Source organism: Ceratotherium simum, chromosome 12, assembly GCF_057802395.1.
Source record: "Ceratotherium simum simum isolate JZ-2026a chromosome 12, ASM5780239v1, whole genome shotgun sequence".
Lineage (NCBI taxonomy): Eukaryota > Metazoa > Chordata > Mammalia > Perissodactyla > Rhinocerotidae > Ceratotherium > Ceratotherium simum.
The window spans coordinates 40,465,031-40,484,994 of NC_141911.1; the positions used below are offsets into that span (position 1 = coordinate 40,465,031).

Below are 19,964 nucleotides of genomic sequence, written 5' to 3' on the forward strand. Positions count from 1 at the left end.
CATGGTTCAGTGAATCCTTTATAGTTTAAACACATTGAGTGAAGTTTTCTGCTACTTATTACTGAAAGTATTCTCACTAGTAAAGGTGTAAAGTTCTAACCAACATCTCCAATAACATTCTGAACACAGTGTAAAAGTGTTCTACTTCCTTAAACAGACAAGGAAAATTCCTGTGATGCTATGGAACTGGACAAAATTGATAAAGGTGACTGGGCCTTCCCTTGAAGGCACCATAACTAGACTGAACCCCATAAACCATATTCATTTGTATTTCAGGCTGCTCCATTCCACTCTCTAAGCAACTAGGGAGTAAAGAACACATCTACGTATTTTGCTTTAAGTCATATTGAATGTAGTATTTCTTGTAAAATAAACATTTAATGGTATTGGTATGATTTTACCTTTAATTTCTTTTGCTAACAGTAATGAGGTAACTGGTAATTGACACACTACCAATTTTCTAGGAAAACAAAATGAGGAAAAGATATTCTTAGTGTAGGAAGCTCTTAGAGTTAATGGCAGGGTCAGACAGTTCAGTAGCATTCAATAAATATTTTCTGGGGCCAACTATCTGCCAGATATGGAGATAGGTGCCTGAGACCCAAAATGAATCATTGTGGTTCCTGCTCTCCTAGTGCTTATAGTTTATGCCTGAGAAGGCAAATGAGTTTTATTGTCTCATGTGTTGACTTTGATAAATGGGTCGTGGTTACCTGCAGATTTGTGTTGAGAAAAAGGCTCAGCTTGTGTTTGGATTCAATCAGAAAAGGCTGTGGATCAAGGTGAACCTGAGGCTGTACTACTTCTGTAACCCATTAATAATATCTGCTATGGGCACAAGAATGATGAATGGGGGAACAAGCGAGTGTATTTGCTATCCCTGGCTAAGGGCATGAATTTAGGTGTCAATTCCAAGTCCCATATGCTTTCAACTAAATCACTCCAATAATAAAGGTTCATATCTCATGTGCCAATGGTCCTATGCTCAAAAACGTAATTCCTTGGCTATGAAAATATGTTTTTACCCAAGACCTAAAGATTCTAGGAAGGATTTTGAAGAAAATTATGAAACAAACTGTAAGAAAATTCTCTTGAAAAAACCCCCAAAATAACGGTAGACGTGGACTTTCTTTTTGCTTAGTTTTATAGGGAAACTGTTGGAATTCATGAGTAAGATGCTTGTGTTCTCCAATGACCTCTGAAAATGATGGGCCTGGGTACATATGATAAATGTGGCACAGCAAGCATAAATTTTTGTTGGACCTGATGATTTTGGACACTACGGTTTTTGCGAGGCAGTTTGCTGAATCCAAATTTCTGAAGAAGATCACGTTTTCTCTAGTGGGACACGGCCCAAGAAAGCAGTTTAAAATGGTTAGTGTGGATCAAGAAAAGAAAGAGTATTTTAGTATTCTCATGTCTCTAATTTAATTCCAAAATGTGAGTCCAGTACCCCCAGCACAGTTAAATGCTTTTTGTAGCATGATGAAGGGAGTAGGAGGGAATTCAACCTGCCAGAGCCACACAGATTTATACCTCATAATAGCTACCAACGCGCCGCAGTAAAATTTTACGTTTCAGCTAAATTACTAATGACTTTCAGGCCTGTGCCAGAAATGTTAGAGGAGGCTTATAAAGGGAGATGAGAGAATGCACAGTCAAGCATTCTTAAGAGTGGAGTGTGTGTGTGTGCGCGCGCATAGGCGTGTGTTTTTCATTTGGGATTATGGGACACGTGCTCATCATTTTTTGCCATCTTGATTAAATGTAATTAGGTTCTGGCAAGCCACCCTGCCCCTCTCTTGGACGCCGTGCTTTTTTGCATTTTCACATGGGTTATCCGCAGGAGGTTAGAGCGGGAGGTTATTTTGTTTGCCTTATGCCTTTACTCCAAGGGTGGCCACATTTTTTTGACGTATTGGGCTTCACAGTGATTTACGGATTAAGGCTCTGGCCTGTACCAGGGCCAGCGGGGCTGCTGCTCTCTCTCGCTGACACATCTCACTGCTTGGAACCAGTGGCTCCTTGCTTACCCTCTCATTATAGTGCTTAGCCCACATTTCCTTTTGGCACAGAACACTTGGTTATTTTGACGATGTGCAGGATTTGCCTCCTGCCTCTACCCCCTGCTGACTTGTGAAAATGATCACAGAAGAGGGAAACAGGTGATGGGGGGAAAGCTGCTAGGCTCCTGCCCCACCCCCACCCTGGGCCCCTGAAAATTTTCTCCTGAAGCAAGAGAGTTGCTTTAGAAGAAGCCTCAGAGCGGCAGGTTTGCTTCGCTGACATTGATCTGGTGCCTCCTGGCCCTGATTCTCTGTCTTCATTTTTTATTTTATTTTATTTTATTTTTTACTGCAGGGTCTTTAGAGGGAAGGGGCCTCCTTGGCTTTTTCTGCTGTTAAGGACACAGACCACTTCCTTCATGATCTAAGGACCCTTTGAAAACGTGGGTTCCTTTCACTTTGACAAATGTGTCTATATGGGTGATGTTTAGAAATGTGCAAAAAGGGAAAATTGAAACATAGCTAAAATGATCTATCCTAAGATCAAGAGCCAAAGCCATCAAGACTTCTGTATAATAATAAAAAGCCACAATACCCGGTGTTCATATAGGTGGATTTATCCCTAGATTTTCATACTTTAGTTTTTACTCAGAATTGCCAACATATAATGCTACTATTTTTTTTTTTTTTGGTGAGGAAGATAGGCCCTGAGCTAACATCTGCCAATCCACCTCTTTATGCTGAGGAAGACTGGCCCTGGGCTAACATCCCTGCCCATCTTCCTCCACTGGAAGGAAGCCACAACATGGCTTGAAAAGCGGTGCGTGGGTGCGCTCCTGGGATCTGAACCAGTGAACCCCGGGCCACCGCAGCTGAACGCACGCACTTAACCGCTTGTGCCACCTGGCCGGGCCCATTGCTATTTTGATTTTATTCTTTCTTATTCTTTTTCACAACCTGAAATTTTTATATTGGCCTAATAAGAATCATTTTTTTTTGTAGTCTTTCAGACTCTCATCCTTTCTGCTTTATATTTGTTTGTTTGTTTTGCTGTGTCATTTTCACTTATTTCCATTGTATCTTTCTACTTATAAAATTAAGGAAGTTCCACCTTAAGTTATTACCATGCAAAGTTTTCCCACAGTAATAGACACTTTTCTAGTGCATAGGAAAGTCCAGTGATATATACAAGCTTCCAGAGGATTGATTTCTACCGGAGTTTGTATTATTGGCTTGAGAGGGATTTGAAAATTGTTAAACCTGATAACTTATTAATGTATTTAAATAACTATTGTTCTTTTGATATTTTGAGTTTTCTTCAAAAATGCTTTTTTAGGGGCCAGCTGGGTGGCGTAGTGGTTAAGTTCATGCACTCCACGGCAGTCCAGGGTTCCCAGGTTTGGATCCTGGGTGCGGACTTATACCACTCATCAAGGCATGCTGTGACGGCATCCCACATACAAAATAGAGGAAGATTGGCACAGATGTTAGCTCAGCGACAATCTTCCTCAAGCAAAAAGAGGAGGGTTGTCAACGGATGTTAGCTCAGGGCCAATCTTCCTCACCAAAAAAAAAAAGGAGCTTTTTAACAAGGGCCCTGTATCCTCTCTAACTATGCTCCCATAATTTACAAATGAGGAAACTGAGACTTAGGTAGGTCAATGTGCCTCTTAACCAGCTCTTCAAATGACCATGCCTAGGGCTAAAACCCAGCCCTATGAAGTTCAGTATTCTTTCCACTTCATCATACTTGACCATAACTAAATCCTGCCACTAGCCTAACAAGTCAGGTAAATCATGAATGCAAAAAAAGATATTTTCATTTTAAATATAATAATTTAATTTTGATAGGAGGCAAGAAGAAGGGGAATCAACTCCTCTCTAACACATTTTCAGACTAATGTTAAAGCATTTATTTCTAAATCTGGGTCCGTCTCAGCCTATGGTGTCTTTTCCCTAGTGTTCCCTTCCTAACTCCTTGGAGGCAGCGTGCGAATTGTAGCATCTCCCAGTAAGTCTGTCAGACAAGCTCTGTGTTTACCCCACTGCTATGGAACCAGGACTCTCCCTTGTCAAGGCTAATGGCTCACTGGGGCTAACTTACTGAGCTGTGGGTCTGCTCATAAAGTTTACTCAGCTGGTTTCGCTTTGGCAGGGGGCCTCTGAGACTTTCGTCAAAACCACCACCTCGGCTGCTCTGGGTTTCTTTTGAAACATTCACAGACTTGGCCTAGAATGGAGGACTGAGTGGTACCAGGGAGTTCAGAGTCTTCCAAAGACTCCCAGAAAATACCAGCTCATGGAGCTGATGGCCAGGAAAGATGTTTAATTCTGAGTTTGGCACTTATGACGAGACTATCACCTCTCTGAATATTAAATCCCCTAAAAGATAGCCAAACGTGACTTGTACTTTTCACATCAATTTTCCGTGAGGAAGAAGGTGGACCTGTGACTCTTGGAAACTCATCAGAGTGACTTGGCAGCATTGGAAATTGTGGGCTATGCAGAGGTCACACAGCCTCACTTGGAGTGAGGGTTCCTGTTCATTATTTGGGTCAGTGATGTCTATGGGACAGGAATTCATTCGGATCTTCTTTCTTTTCCTTTTTTTCTGTAAGAATTTGAGCTTCTTTTCATGGAGCACTATTACCTGCAGCTCATTTTCACAGCTATTATTTTATTATCCCATTTTTACCATTTCAAGACCATGAAATACATAGAGGAAAGAGAAAAATCAAGACCCAGACTCTACAATCAGGAACAACAATCGCCTCAGCTATGATTCCCAGTCCAGCTTTCCTTCCATCATTTTATCTTGCTGTCCCTGGAATGGAGCATGGGAAACAGCCATGTCTGAGAAGGATTTACACCCTGAGAACACGATCTTTGATAGAGCTGTGGTAGAGCTTGCCAAGGATACCTTTGTGCAATAGGCAATGTGTTCTTGTTAGGCTATTTCTTGTCAGTTGCCTTTTTCACTAAAATAAAGTAAAATAAAGGCAAACTATAGTTTTTCTAACCTTTAAAAAATCAGTTCGAGTTTTCAGATGATATACTCATTTCTTCTGGCTGCCACAACAAATTACCACGAACTTGGTGGCTTAAAACAACAGAAATTTATTCTCTCACAGTTATGGAGGCCAGAAGTCCAAAATCAAGGTGTCAGCAGGGCTGTGCTCCCTCTGAAGGCTCTAGGGGAGAATTCTTCCTTGCCTCTTCCAGCTTCTGGAGATTCCTAGCATTCCTTGGCTTATGGCAGCATGACTCCAATCTCCCCCTCCATCATCATATGGCCTTCTTCCCTATGTGTCTGTGCCTATTTTCCCTTCTTTTCTCATAATAACTTGTCATTGGATTTAGAGCCCACCCTAATCCAGTATGATCTCATCTTGAGATCCTTAACTTAATCGCACCTGCAAAGACCCCTTTCCCAAATAGTGTCACATTTATGTGTTTTGTGGTTTATGATGTGGACATGTCATTTTGAAGTTCACCACTGAAACTACTACTGATGATTAAGAAAAAATGCTTTGTGTTTATATGGTGTGGTGGTGAAAAATTTTGAGTCAGTATAATTAGATGCAGATAACAGAATATGGTAAGATTATGCAGTTCAGATTGCATTGATGTTTCAAGTGAGAAAATTCCTCTTAAGGAAAATTCTCTCACCTTCTACAGCATGAGTAGATAGAGATGAGGATGTGAAGGAAGTAGGGAAAAGAGGGAGGCTAGGACAGACCAACATGCTCAAGTGTGTATTGCCCTGGAAGACTTCTGTTTCCACATTCCTCAGTGGCAAGAAGGATCCTTCACTCCTTGGGGTTTCTTGAATATTCTGTTTCAATAGAGAAGTCATTTGACAGAATTTTAGATCAGAGGCCAATTGTACTTGTCCCAGAGTTCCAAAAGAAAAAACTTTCTCCCCTGTGGTTCTGGTCAGTTGTCATAGGGGAACCATAAAGATAACAAAGGTTTCCAGCTGAAAGCTGCTGGGAAGGAAGACAGAGTCGGCTCTCATAGGTAACGCACAACGATATGAAATCTATCAAAACCAGAGAATAGAGTCAGTATTTTTAGACCAGTCTTAACTCTAGTGTTCATATGGTGGCCCTTCTTATCCCTTCACAACTCATCTCCTCAAAGATGCCTTCTCGAAAAAACCTTTCTGAAGGAAAAAATAGCCTATTTTTCCTCTCAACCCCTCATGTGTTTCTTTATGACACACTGTAACTTGTAATAGTTTCTTTTCTCGTTTTGGATCTGTCCTCTCTATGAGACTGTGAGCTCCAGTGATGACAAGAACTGGGTCTCTCTTGTTCATCACTGAATCCCCCAGGGCCTTTGAAAATGTCTGACTCATGGTACTTTATGAATAAATATTTGTGGACTAATGAACAAGTGAGCAAGTGAATGAAGTGGGCTGCCTATTGGTATGCTGAGATAGAGGCAAGAAAATATCCTGAGCAGAAATCAATTCAACATATGATGTAAAGGGAGTTGGTGAATCTGAAGATCTGGGAAGAGAATAGTGACAAAATTTTTCATCAATTTCTTCCTCCTTACTACCACCAGTATCCCTGCTACAATTTCCCATAAATAATAGTATAATCTTAAAATTAAAAGACTCTTGGAGAGTTTTAAATTTAAGAGAAATACCAGAAGCACAATAAATAAAACCAAAAGTAATTAATGGGTTATGAGTTAAAGCTACTGAAAATATTATATATATTCACTGGAGTCAAATTTCCTGTTAGGAATGATAATAGGAGAAAAAGCAGACTTTGAGGTCTTGCCAAAAGCCACCAGTATGGTGATCCCAGTTACTGTGATGTGGGCACCTGGCCTACAGATTTCAGAATTCTGTGTGGTTTCCCTCAACCAAATTTCTGAAGGAGCCAGCAGAAAGGGTTGGGGGTGGGAAATGTGTTATCTATAAAAATAAACCACAAAAATAATTTCCAAGTGCCACTAAAGGCCTCAATTTAGGCTGTAAAGCCAAGACATTTAGAATAAACTATTGTAACTTCTTGCAAGTGTGGTAACACACATGGCCAACAGTATGCTGGATGGGGGGAGTGTGGAATATGTCAACATGGGTGGGGAAGAGGGAGAGGCAGGTGGGGGTGGGTGGGGAAGAGAGCTTCATGGCTTTTAAGATTATTCTGTCCTTTTGGGAATTTTACTTCTGACTCTTAAAATTAACCTCACTCAATAATTTGGCATTTATTGTGATCTACTCATTGTATTATTCAAAAATACTTGTGAGTGAAAGGATACATTTACTAGAGAGTAGAATACTTAGAAACTTTGATAAACCACAGCAAAATCTAATTCCCCTTCTGAACACAACTAAATCACTTACTTACTAATGGTTAGGAAGATTCAGTCTTCTTTCTCACTGATGGTTCTTCTAAATCAAGAATTAGTCATAAAAGCTGCACCCAGAAATGTATTTACCCCAGATTCAAAAGTGGTGTGTCTGAAGGGATAGATTCATAAATAGATTGTTCTATTCCATTAGGACAAGATCAGCATTTCATTTTTTTTTCTAATTCCTCTATTGTGCAATGATAGATGTAGCCAAGTTTTCCCTATAAGCTGTTGCCTATACAGTGTATGTCAGGATGCTTCTGGATTGAAGGGGGTGGGGCAGGGAAAGAAATAACCAGAAGTGGGCTTGACAGTGGAGAAATTTCATTACCTTACTTCCAAATTCCCAGGTAGGTAGCTTGAGAGCTTGATTTTTTTTATCAACTTTCCCCTCCGCCTGCCTTCCTCAGCCCGTGGGCTACAGGATGGCTACAGCAATTCTGGGCGTTATGCCTTCACTTGGCAATGTCCAAAGGTGCCTGGGGGAGATGAAGACGTGTCTTCCCTTGGCTTCCCTTCTAAAAGAAAGTAAACTATTTTCATGCATCCCACAGCTGACTTACCCTTATGCTTTATTGGCCAGATTTAAAACTTGTACCAAGTCCCAAAACAATCACTGGCAAGGCAGGTGGAATTACCTTGACTGGATTCATCCAAACTTACCTCCCTGAAGGTGGTGAGGGCCCCAGCCTCCCCTGAAGCACAAAGCTGCCTGATGATCAAAATTGAGAGAGAATGTCAGCTGGGGAGGCAACCAGTGGTGTTTGCCACACAAGGGAAAATATTTAGACAAGGCTTCAATCAAGAGTTCCTTTGTATGAGGGTCAGGTTTGGCCATATTTTTCTTCTTGCGCTTTACTTACGTCCTTGTCCTAAATTATCTAAAAAGAAATCACATTCTGTGAGTGAGGCCAACCATGTCTCGAGACCAGGGGTCTGCAGAATTTTCCTGTAAAGTATTTTAGGCTTTGCAAGCCACACACAGTCTCTGCCACTGCAGGTTTGCTGCCTTCTCCTCCTCTTCTCCTTCCTCCTCCTCCTCCTCCCTTTCTTCTTCCCTCCTCTTCCTTCCTCCTTCCTCACTTTCTACCTTCCCCTCCCCTTTCTTTCCCTTCTTCTTCTCCTTCTTCTTCTTCCCCTTCTTCTCCTTCTCCTTCTTCTTCCTTCAACCATTTAAAGGTATTAAAAAATCCTTAGCTTATGGCCTGCATAAAAAAAAGGCTAGGACCATCTGACCCAAGAGCTTTACTATGCAGATCTCTGCTCTAGACAGAATATGCAGAACAAGTGGTTATACAACCAACATACTAAAGCTAGCATTTTGATTGAAATCTGTGAGATCATCTAGACCCAATTACGTGAATTTGGGAAGAGGAAAGAGTGGAAGAAGGCGCCACACAGGTAGTTTGGTTTGCTTGAGAGTGAGGAGAGGACTTTATGGTGCAGGCAGAGCAGCACTGGAAGAAAAAGGCAGATGCTATGTTGAGGCCAAGGGACATTTGGCTCTGATGACTGTGTGACCCACTGGTTTTCCTAGGCTGGGGAAGCCTGGGAAATCTGGGGTATACGTTAGCTTTGGAAATTTCAGATTTTCCCCCCAAATTTCCATTTTATTGTTAAGAGTAAGAGTAACAGAGAAGAACTGATGTTCTCCATTATTAATTGAAGCATGTCTTATTCATGCCTCCACTTTCAATTTCACATTAAGCTTTCAGCTACTTCCTAATAAGCATTAATCACTTAGCTAATATTTTTTCACTTTTGTTTTGCTTTCTTTATTGGAAAGAAACTATGCAAAAAGCTGTCTTAATAATATACGAAGCTACAAGTATACATGATCTAAATCTAGCAGTTAATAGTAAGTAATTAACGTCTTTCAATAAAACACTCTATAATGCTCAAAAAATTAATGAACACATTTTATATAAATGATAATATCTTTAAGTCTTGAATGCTATCTCTTCACTTAAGTATAGCCTTCCCGGTTATAATTAAAGAGTACTAGAGGTTTAAGACATGAAATCTAATAAATCTAAATCTAATAAACTGACAATCCATTGTCAGTTTTACTTTGACCTAATTTCTTCTCTTATCTAGTATTTTGCTAAGCAAATAGGGGATAAAATCAATCTTTAAAAGGACCTGGGTCTTGTTTACTCAGTTGTGACTAAAGAACTGAAATGTTCCACGCAATGAGCTTCAGGGAATGACATGGGAACCAGAAAAAAGCTGGCTCCTGATTTGGTAGGTGAAAGGAATGGGATGGAGAAAACTAGACAGAATTGTAGGTTGCCCTCAAATCAATGGGAAAACTGCACGGGGAATTTGGAACTCTTTAACCACCGTACTTCCTCAGTCGTGATTGGGGAAGAAGTTGAAAAATTCCCATGAACCATCCTTACTCAGATGGCAAAAATGATACCTAATGAGTTGTAATAAATTCCAGATATTGAGAAATGAACTTCAAAATTATAGCCTCTTAAATGAGGAAGACTTGTTTCAAGTCTTCTACTAACAGCTGAAGTTTTTACAGGAAGCTCAGTTGTGATTATTATTATATTTTTTTCTGTGGCCTGATTGCCAACTACTCATAACTCAATGTCAACCTGGAGAGGTTGTGAGGGGGCTAAAGATTTTTCTTTTTTGCTTGAGGTTTATGGAGAATTTAGTTTAAGGAAGAAAAATAATTATAAATTCTACTATTTAAAAATTTCACATTATTCTTGACTTTAGGGTCATTATGTTTGCAAACCAAATTGTATTCAGAGAATTACTGAGCTCAGAAATGGTAGTAATTAGGATGGAAACATGTTATGAAGGTAATTACATAGAAGAATAAGAGCAACATCCTTCCTGAAAAGACAAAAATAAGTGAAATTGGGGGATCAAAGGTAAATCTATGTGATGTGCTGAATTTTGCATAAACAGATCACATGGTGACAGATCCCCAATGTCAGGGTCACCACCTCTGCCCCTCCATAGGTATTGGCTGGATTTAAACAACTAGTAGATAATGCACTTGGCTTAGGGACTGTTTACACATGAAGACTCCTCTGTGGTTTCAGGTTATTGCCTCTCTGCATAACCGTTTGTGTTGTTATGTCTTGGCTTTTGTTTATGCTCCATGCCCCTCCCCTCCCCCACACCATCTAATTGATGGGCTCTTTGCTTATTTCGTTGGGCCACATTACTTAACATGCAGGGTTAATAGGAAGGTTTGGTCTTACTGTTTCTCCTGCTCGTCCACTTCAGAATGCTCAATCCTTGGGGTTTGTCCCCAACTCCTCCTGGCTAGACAGAGGTTCCAGTGCATCCTGGAACTTCATGCTGTCCCGTACTTAGCAGGCTGAGGGCCCCACTTGGCTGGTACCCAGAAAGAGTGGGGAGGAACCAAACTTCCTGCCGTTCTGTCCATTGAGTCTCCCAAAGACTAGAACAACAGACTATTCAGGTATCTGCGATTATATTTTATCCTAAATTGTCAGGGCAATTTCCTAAGGGAGTTAGAATAAAGGAGGAAAGAGATTAAAGTTGTAGTTCACTTGGACTATCTCTTTAATTTCAAAAAGGATGAATTCATAAATATTGAAACCCACACAAGGAGGGGATGCTGTGAATAATATTCCCACCCATTTCTAACTCTGCATTAGATTCTGGCCCCCTTCCCCCCACTTCCATCACCTTCTTTGTTTTCTCCATCTTAAAATCTCTATTCTCTCCTTTGTGTAATGCTACCCCTTCCATGGGGAGAGCTCCTAGGTTGGAGACAGGCAGTCTCAAGTAGCATCCTAGGCTTCAGTGGTGGATGGGGGACAATGATACTTATTATCACTCAATCTTGCTGGCAACAGTGGTGAGGATTAGTTTCTGTCCCCTGGGTGATGACAGACCAGGATCCTCCAATTTGTTTCCTCTTTTATGGTTCTGCCGAGTGAGCTGTAGTCCTGTTGGTTCTTTGTCTAAGGGATATTTCCACTGAGAGATGCAGAAATAAGGCCCAGAGTGGTTTAATCACTTACCCAAGGTCACATGGCTAATAAATGTGTGACCCAGGAGATTGGCTCCAGAACCCACAGTCTCCTCTTCTACTTCATACTGGCTGCTTTTCACTGATCATAAGGACATTGATTGACGTAAATTTACCTTAGGAATAATTGACTTAGGGTAGAATTTTCTTCTCTGTTTTGATAAGACGAAAAAATCCAGGGCAAAATATTAACAACAAATTGGTGTTACCTTGCATTATCAAACTAGACATGAGACTACAACAAAGAATATACTAAAATTGTCAAAATAATATGGTATTAGTCAAATAAAAAGAAGCAGTATACCTCTTGTGTTTATTTCCTAAATTTTTTGTTTTCACTATGTTTGGATTTTTTTTTTTCAGAAAAAGTAAATTTGCCGCATTATATTGGACTTATCTATCAACCAAAGATAAATATTTATAATAAACAGTTGTGAATGAATGTGGGCATTCTTAAGGGTCCTTAGGTTATCTGTACCCAAATTTCTATAGCAAGCAGTTCCAACACTCCCAGAAGACAATGCACAGGAGAAATGGCATATTTCCAAGGAGGAACAAGGGCCTTTTGGCCTTGTCACAACTACAGTGATAGATTCTCCCAGCAGTCAGAATTTTCTGTGTGCCAGCTGACCTCTTTGAATAGATATATTAACTTGTCTCTCATTATTTTGTAGGAAACATGTTTCCTGGACTAAAGTCTATAGTTCTTATTGAAGAGGGTAAATTATTAGTCTTTCTGTGATTACTATACACCTATTGCCCTCTGAAAATTCTCAATATTTTATTCCTCTGCATGTCTTCTGGCTTGAATGTGTGTGTGTGTGTGTGTGTGTGTGTGTATGAGAGAGAGAGAGAGAAAGTATACACGTGAGTAGGTGCGTTCGTGAATACGTGGTAAATACGTGAGTGTATAAGTGTGAATGTGTGAGTTTGCATGTGTATGTGGGTGAGTATGTATGTGAGTGAGTGTGTGTTTGTCAGCCAGAATCAATAGAATATAGCCATACTGAGACCACCGTCTCAAGGACCTAAGATAAAGATAGTTGGAAGACATTGATCATAAAAGTTCAAGTCCTTATTAGCATCTTTTTATAAGTTGAGGAAATGAAACTCTACTGGAAAAACATCATTTCATTTCTCCACTGGCCATGAGAATAAAATTGGACGGTTTCTCCCGTATGCAACCAACTGTCCCATTATGGTAGCTCAAGAAGCTGTGTATTTAACACCTATTGTGTACCAGTCAGTGGGTATAGGACGATGAGTGAGACATAGTTCCTGCCTGCAAGAGCTAAAGTCTACTGGGGGGATATATTACCAGTTACATGAATAAATAACTTTAATACAAAGTGATAATACATGAATAAATAACTGTAATACAAATTGGTAAGTGAAATGACATCTATGTAATCACGAGATGATGAGTTTATAGAGAAACCATCCTAACCTAGTCTAAGGATGAAGGCTATGTCTCCGGAACTTCCTAAAGAAGCTTCATGCCAGAGCTATGTTTTACTAGAGAAGTGGTAAATTTCTATGGACATTCAGTCTTCATTAGAGCTTAACATAATTTGTAAGAATGCTCATTACTAAGCTTCTTTTTCAGCTGCAGTGTGCTGAAGAGTTTGTCCCACTTTTTCCCTGCATTCTAGTCTTGCTGTGTTTGGATGATACAACCACACAGCTAGTCTTTAGATATACGTGATATGATAGTGTCGCTTTTTTTTTTTTTAATCTTCTTTGAAAATGGGAATCCTTAGTAAGTGCGAATAAGGTCATCTTCATAATGCAAGTCAAGATTCTTACTCTATGATTAAGATTGAGAAAGTTGCTAAATGACTTGTCCAAGGCCACACAGTAAGTGGGTGGCCAAGCCAGCTTTAGAAATGAGGAATTCCTAATTCCTGGTGGGGTATATTACCAGGCCACAAATGAGGGTAAGAGCTAAGTGATATTTATGGCTGGTGATGATGGAAACCTCAAGACAGCTGGATAATCATTCAAAAGAGGGGACATTTCTCTGTACTTAATTATAACTCCCAGGATTGAAAATTGGGATGGCTATTCCACAATAACCATCTGCTGGCTTCATTTTTGCAGAAAGCATCTTTTCCAGTGTCACTAACCATCTCTGTGAAAGCTATGTCAGAAGGCACTGCAGTGTGTGACATTTTCAAAACTTCAGGAAATGTTTAGATTATTTCCAGTTTGTAATTACAGCGAGAGAGTCTGTTTAGGGAGATCTAAAACAGCAACACACACAAAAAAGCCCGGGGCTTTGAGAAGAGACTCAGGGCTGTGTTCTGGCTCAGACCCTCAGTAACTGTGCAGGTCACACACCTTCCAGAGAGCCTCAGTTTCTTCTTCTGTAAAATGTAGGGATTAACCATGAAGTGTCTGATTTCAGTGTTAAAAACTCTCTGATTCCTTTTATTGGATCATGGCTGATCACTTCTAGACAAGCCACAGCACCCTTTAGCCCAGACACAACCAATAAAACTTGCTTGTTTCTGATGACTGACAAACAATAACGTACAACAAAAATTTCACAATAAAGAAAAAAAAAAACAAAAAAAACTTGCTCGTTTCAATGTTATAGTGTTAATTTAGAGAGAGATTCACTGCTGCTTCCTGATTAGAAGAACTCATGTCTGCATAACTAATCTTACTACTAGGAAATGATTCCTTAAACTGTAGGCATGTATTGTAGTTGTAACTAGTGTGCTTAATGTTCATTTTTCTTTATATTGCTTTTATGTCATGCTTTGACCAGTGTTCACTGATTCAGGGTGTACAGTACAAGTAGAAATTAAGATAGAGTCATTGCGACTTTCCCAGAGAAGTACTTGTCAACTGGAATTAAAAAAATAACTAGAAGGCTCACTCCCATATCAGACAATGATGTAGAAAAAAGTGGAAAACTTTTAAATACGCTATCCAGTAGTCAATACTTAAGCCAGAAATTGTAGAAGAGTGGTACCTAGTAAGATAAAATTGCTGTGTGTCATAGGTACAATAAAAAGTTGTAGAGTCCACTGATTTTGCAATGTTCTTATTTTAGGGGAATGGGTGAAGAAGGAACCAGGATGAGCCAGACACTGTTTGATACCCTTGGTATCCCATTTAATCCTTACAACAATGCTGAGAGGTATGTATTACCTCATTTAATGCATAAAACAAGGCTGAGAGGTATATTATTATATTCTTTCAACAGAGAGGGGGCTGGGAGTTAGGGGGGCTAAGAGATTCATCCATGATCATACAGTTGGTCGGTAATGAAGAAAGCATTCAGACTAGAGTGTCTGACTTCAAAGCTCTAGGTCCTTCTAGTAACTTCCTTGCCTCGCTCCAAGTCCCCTGCCCATCAACTTTAGGAGGCTGCGGTAAATGTGAGTTAAAATCCAATTAGGTTATTTAAAGCCCCTTTTCTCTTCCTATTTAGAAGCCAGCCTTTTCTGCTTCTTCTGTCAAGGCTCAGTGTCCCTCAGATTGTTAGGCTGCGAAAGGACCACCCCTGATATGTTGACAAGAAATAAGCTTCTAATCTGCAACACTTCTTTATATGGCTTGTCAGCTCAGAGCTCCTACCAAAGAAGTATTTCACAACAGGCCTGGCCACCTTATCACATTCCAAGCAGAGTTCAGGCTTTCGTGGGCTGTGAGACTTGGAAACCCTTACAGCGACAAGTTATTTGCTCTCTATGTCAATGCCACCAGGCCTTATTCCATTTCCTTTTTTTCTCTCTGCTTTAAAGAAGTCATATTATCTTTATCATACTCCAGAGGTCATTTCGTTTTGGGTAACAATATAAAATAAATCACAATATCCAGCAGTTTATTGTTCTAGCTCACCCTTATGTATACACAGACAACACGAATATGAACTTGGTCATTTTAGGTGGTATGCCATTGGGCCAGCTATGAAAAGAATGTTTCATTTGGTTTATGTCTGAAGTCTGTTTTGTGAAATTTGGGTGAATTTTGCCTCTCAGCTTGACTGAAAGGCCACCGGTTTTGTTCTTCCCTCCTGTCCCGCGGAGGACTGCTGCTCCTCCTGTAAGCTGTCCAGTCTGTGCCTGAAAAAGATTAAGATGGTCTGCAGGGGTAGGAGACTTTTCATCAGAATTTATTACTGTTTGAAGCCTCCATAAAGGCTCTCATTTAACACCGGCCTTTGTATTTCCAGCCATGAAAATTGTTCATACCATGACCAATCTGATACATTGTCAGTGTTCTTCATGGACTATTCCAAATAAGACCACAGTGAACCAGTCCCTTGGTGGGAGGAAAGTGGGATGATACTGGGGCAGTCAAAAAACTAAAGTTTGCTTTAATACTTGGTGGCATTTTCCAACCAGGTCATAGCTCCTTTAGGCAAAGACTGATGGAAATTCTGTTTTGACAGTTAAAAGAATACCTTGGATAGCTGCTCCCCCACAATGTGGATTCTTACAATGAGCCAAATTTTCAATGAGACCCAAGGAAAAGAGTGGGCCTAAAATATACAGTCTTTTGTCTCCACTGAAACCCCAACACCTTCCAATTATAAAAGCCAATCTAATTTGTTATATTTGTATTTTTCTTTCATTTAGCAAAAATCTTTCTTAGCATCCATCAAAGCCGTGTTCTAAGAAAAGAGAATTGTATACCCTTGCACTCCCTTTATAATTCTTTGATTTAAAACATCTCAATGTGCATTAAACACATACGCGCACATCTTACAATTACAGTCAATAGTACTCAAATCAGCTCCAAATACAAAAAGAAAGAAAGCAGGAAGAAAAAAAAAATGTCCTTAAAAATGGATAATAAATCTAAAGAAGAACTGGTGGTACATTAGTCTTAAAACACAATTTCTGTAAATTAGTGTTAAATGAACAAAAGCTTACAGGCTGGAATCTGCAACTGAGTCTTGCATAGACTGACACTTGGAATATATAGTCAATTTCTGTAAATGTACTGAAGCCACAATTCTAATGACTTATATGCTAATAATAAAACCTTGAAAAAAATCTGCATTTTAAAAGCAGTCACTGTAAATCACTCACTAAAGGGGGTAATGTGAACAGGAACTGGGATGTGGGGGCTGAGAGAGCATAGGCATCACCCTTAACAGGAGGGTCTGAAGAATGTGCCCATGTAGTTTGCATCTTGGGCCCTGGCGCCATATTTATAAGACCCTTTGGGGATCACTTTTGATCCACCCTCCTAGCGCCTTAAAAAGAAATTTGTTTCTATTACCCCAATTGCACTGGGAGCTGGTTAGTTCCTTCTGATAAAGGGCCTTGGCAGCCTTTAGTGATTAACTTTGTAAAAACCTTCCCAAGTCCTCACCACCTCCAATCAGCTAGCTAACTCTCACCATTAAAAAAAAATCAGCCCGAGTTACTGTAGCAGCTCCTTTCCCTTGGAATAGCGTTTGTGCTCCTGCATCCGGTGGAGTCTGTGCTCCACGGGTCCTGGGCTGGGCTTTTTTTCATGTTTTTTTACCCAGTGCCTAGCACAGTGTCTGACACAGAACAAAACTTGAAATGAATGCAAAAATTTCCAACTTTTACTATGAATTGCCAAATTGCTTTCTGGCAAGGTAATCAAAAGTGTCAACAAAACTTAGTAGCATCTTCAAAAGAATCCCCAAACCTTGCTCATATAAAGGGGGTAGGAGACAAATAATATCTCATATTTCCATGTGCTAGGGATATATATATATTTTTTAACATATTTATTGGCAATTTACTCTTTTTTTGTGTGAATTTCCTGTCCTTCTCCTTAGTCTGTTTCTCTTGGGTTATTTGTCTTTTTGATTCATAAGAACTCTTACTACATTGAGAATTTTAGAATTTTACAGCAAGGAATATTGCAAATATATTTTCCATTGTATGTGGGTTTTTTTTTTTTTTTGCTATTCGACTATCAGACACTTGTTCACTCTGAATGGATTAGACAATAGCTTATAGCGTCTCTTGCTTCTTGGAAAATGGTTGATGTGGCTTCCCTGAGCTTCGATGAGTTAGATGGAACTAATCCCACTGCCACCTGTAAGTCTGCAATTACAGAATTATATAAGTCAAACTCTCAAAGTGAAAGTTTGCATTGTTGTCTTATCCTTAATATGTTTTGCACTATACCTCCCGTACACAAAAACACTTTCTATGTGCATCAATGGAGGAAATACTCAGAAAATGAGGGTTTACTAACTTTTTTTCCTGGCATTATTATCACCGGTTTACAAAAACAAACCTACCTTGGTTTTATGGAGCAAATTTCTCCATTTCAACATTTTAGGCACTTTTTTATTTAGTTAATATCAGAAACTTTTGGATCTATAATGAAAATATATTTCTCCTGATCCAGCATCCTGATTCAGTTGTCATGTCAAATGTCTCGTGTGTCTAGAACTGTCTGGCAATGTCCTGAATGTTATTTAGTTTGATGGACTTAATGTTAGGAGCCTTGAATGTCAAACACTGTTAACGGTTCTGCCAAAGCCTCATTCATAGAATTCCAGGCAGAGAAAGATGCTTTCCTCTGGGTTATTTCTCAAATGGAAAGGAAAATGTCTATATCTAATATTTATTACCGTGACCTATAATTTCTAATATCAGTGTATAGGTGAACTCTGTGGATCCTTACATTGTTAACACTCATCATGAATCCAGCATTATTCCTGTCTAATGAGCCTATTTATATTCAACTTTGATATAATAATTTTAGACCAATTTTAGACCTTCAGTATTGTTGTCCATGAATCTTAACATATATACAATCAGTACATCAAATTAGGGATGAGCCTTGCTAGGCTCAGCAAAGCCTGGGGATGTGACGTGACTTCACGAGACGCAGCGCAAGATGGAAGTGGTGGGGGCCAAGGGGCCAGGGAAGTTATTACGCACGGGGTGAAGAAGTGAAGAAAAGTGAGAGTGCCTCTTGTGAAGAAGAGGGAGAGTGGCACGAGGTGGGGACGGGTGGCTGGCAAGGCCATGGTAAGGAGTTTGGATCTTATTTTGAGTGACTGGGAAGACACTAGAAGCTTTGAAGCAAAAAAATACGATCTAATTTGTGTTTTAAAAGACTACTTCTAGACCACATCTTACAGAATTAAAAATATGAATCTATAAATATATTTGCACAAGGATGATCATTGTGACATTGTCGGTAATAAGCAAAAAAAAAAAAATTGGAAACAATCTAAATGTTTATCAGTAATGAAGTGGTTAATGAGTTACAACATATCCATATCATGGAATACTATGTACTTAGTAAGAACAACAAAGCAAGACGATGTACTCAGTCTGGAAAGGTGTTAATTGTGTATTGTAGAAGAAAAAAAGCAAGTTGCAGCCCAATATGTAGAGCACAATTTTATTTTGTTAAAAAAATATATACTTGCATCATTGAATACATTTTTAAAAATGGGGTAAATGCACGCTGAATTATCATGGTCATCTCGTTGTAAATATGGATTATGCATAATTTACAAATAATGACACAAAATTGGCTGAAAGGAAGAGAAATTTTACTCAAATTTCAGGATATCTAATGATCTTTCCCAATATTTTCATTCCTAAGTTCTCCTTATTTTCAATCACCCAAAGTGAAAAAAAGGAAAGGAATTTTTTAAAAAAAATCCTGTGTCATTAGAATCATTCAGAACTTATCCTGAGACATAGGTCCCAGTTTTTGTCCAATTACCTAATTACTCAGGTAATCCCTTCAGAGTATATTGAAGATGTATTAGAACACACGTTCCTGAAGCATTAATTAGCAGCTTTTTTCTTTTTATTTTTTTTTGCTGAGGAAGATTTGCCCTGAGCTAACATCTGTGCCAATCTTCCTTTATTTTGTATGTGGGTCGCCGCCACAGCATGGCCACTGATGGGCGGTGTATGTCCATGCCCAGGAACCGAACCCGGGCTGCTGAAGTGGGGCATGCCAAACTTGACCACTAGGCCACGGGGCTGGCCCCAGTTAGCAGCTATTTTTTGCAAACCAGTATCTCTAAGACTACTATCTTACCCAAGGAGCAAGCAGGTTTCTGGTGGGATTGCCACTTCTCCTTGTTTTATTTCACTTAAATAATAATTAAGAAAAACATAAGATTGTCTCCAGTGCACATTGATATGTTATTAGCTTTTGACAGAGATTTACCGAAGACCTAATGCAGCAATTTCCATATAGCTCCCAGCTTATTAATGGTAATGGGCATGTTTTGGCTGCTCCGTATCTAACATTCTTCCTGGTTTAGGAGGATCCTTCATTTGGTGTATCTTCGTGGGAGATAGAATCCTTAATCCCCTCTGCTGAGACACTCTGGAGCCATCTTGCATGAGTATGAATGTCTGCAACTGCACTTACAAGCTGTGTGACCCTAGAAGGTTACTTATGGCTTGTGCCTTAGCTTCCCCATTGATAAACTGGAGGTAATAATAACTCCAACTTCATAGAGTCGGTGAGGGTCTTAGCTGAGTTAATAACAAAGTGCCTGACATAATGCAAGTGCTGGGTAAATGTTACACTAAAAAATAAATGTAGCACAATATGATGAGCAGTCTAGATGGTAC

The 19,964-nt window shown here is 39.5% G+C and overlaps 1 long non-coding RNA gene across 1 annotated transcript in view; it reads left to right on the forward strand.

Moving 5' to 3' along the window:
- The window catches only part of LOC147915835 (uncharacterized), a 154,504-nt gene that overhangs the window by 95,796 nt on the left and 38,744 nt on the right, over positions 1-19,964 (forward strand). Inside the window, exon 2 of the long non-coding RNA XR_015553743.1 lies at positions 14,465-14,551. This is a non-coding gene — a long non-coding RNA (uncharacterized LOC147915835). The remainder of the gene's footprint in view (positions 1-14,464; positions 14,552-19,964) is intronic.